This window comes from Electrona antarctica (assembly GCF_951216825.1).
Source record: "Electrona antarctica genome assembly, chromosome: 1".
Classification (NCBI taxonomy): domain Eukaryota; kingdom Metazoa; phylum Chordata; class Actinopteri; order Myctophiformes; family Myctophidae; genus Electrona; species Electrona antarctica.
Window position 1 is genome coordinate 6,338,310 of NC_136806.1, and position 1,722 is coordinate 6,340,031.

Genomic DNA, 1,722 nt, shown 5'->3' on the forward strand with positions numbered 1-1,722 from the left:
TGTGTGAAACAAACATTAAAATAAATATACAAAGAGGAATAGAGCGTATACTATAGCTACAAGTCTGAAAAAGGTGTGTGTGTGTGTGTGTGTGTGTGTGTGTGTGTGTGTGTGTGTGTGTGTGTGTGTGTGTGTGTGTGTGTGTGTGTGTGTGTGTGTGTGTGTGTGTGTGTGTGTGTGTGTGTGTGTGTGTGTGTGTGTGTGTGTGTGTGTGTGTGTGTGTGTGTGTGTGTGTGCGTGCGTGCGTGCGTGCGTGCGTGCGTGCGTGCGTGCGTGCGTGCGTGCGTGCGTGCGTGCGTGCGTGCGTGCGCGCGCGCGCGCGCGCGCGCGCGCGCGCGCGTTGTCGAAATGTTGTCGAAAACCATGCACTATAGTATGTCGTTTTTTCATGATTTTTAATCATTTTTTCTTAGTTTTAGAAATTAAGGGCTCCATTTTCGTCACTGCTAAACCCCTTATCCCTAAACTTCTTTGCCTTTTTTACTATTTTGCAAAACATTTTTGAATAGTTAAAATGGCCAGTCTACAAGCTCACAACGCGTCAATGTAGATTGGCTAGTTGAACTATTCAAAAATGTTTTTCAAAATAGTAAAAAAAGGCAAGGAAGTTTAAGGATAAGGGGTTTAGCGGTGACGAAAATGAAGCCCATAGTGTATGTATAATGGGGTCAATGGGGACACGGCCCCTCCCCGAACCCACTGCTCACGCATCAATGGATTCTTTTTCAGTACCCGTTTGAACCGTCAAGGTATCCTGTGGTGTCCCGTATGGCTAGCCCACTGCGCCATTGGTACCGGCCAATTCACACTGCTTTTTCTTGTTTTGATGTTGTCCTTCTTGAAATCAGTTTTGAAAGTAAAGACTTAAGTGGGGTTTGAATCCACAACCTCCAAATTACGTAGCCAGTGACAGTGTGCTAACTCACTGATCTACTTGCTACCAGCCACAACATAGTCTTCCTTTGCCTTTGAGTAACAACATTGATACAAAAAATTAAATAAATAAATAACAGGACATTTTGTCTATTGTTTGTTGTGCTGTTGTGTATTTTAGACGTTTGAATGTTTATGAACCACAATGGAAACATGCCTCTGGCTGGCACTCCTATCATTTTCTATTTCGCTTTTGTAAATAGCAAGCACACTGGAGCCTGCCTGGGAATCAGGAGGCCACAGGTTCAAACCTATTTAGGTTCATCTTACGGTGGACAAATGTTTCATAGTTTTAGAAATATAGTGCTTTCAAATGTGAGAAATGTATAATCGGGGTCAATGGCAGATTTTGGCACGTAAAAAAAAAACACTTTCACCTAGAAACTCCATTCACACTTTTCATAATTCAACATATGTCTTCCGAAACCATGAACTATAGGCTATGTCGTTGTTTTTTTTATGATTTTCATCATTTTGGACGACTGGGTCAAATTTGGCACATACCAGGTAATGGCAAAATATAGGCGACATAAAAAAGGAAGGCTGTCAATGCCTATTGGGTCAGCAGACACTGGGCAGTGTCCCCCCAGTGCCCCCCCAGTGTCCCCCAGTGTCCCCCAGTGTCCCCCCAGTGCCTCCCAGCTAGTCCTACATATTTACACCTAGAAACCCCATTCAAACCTACTTAGGTTCATCTTACGGTGGACATGTTTGCCTGAAAAGGAATCTTTCATAGTTTTAGAAATATATTGCTTTCAAATTTGAGAAATGTACAATGGGGCTCAATGG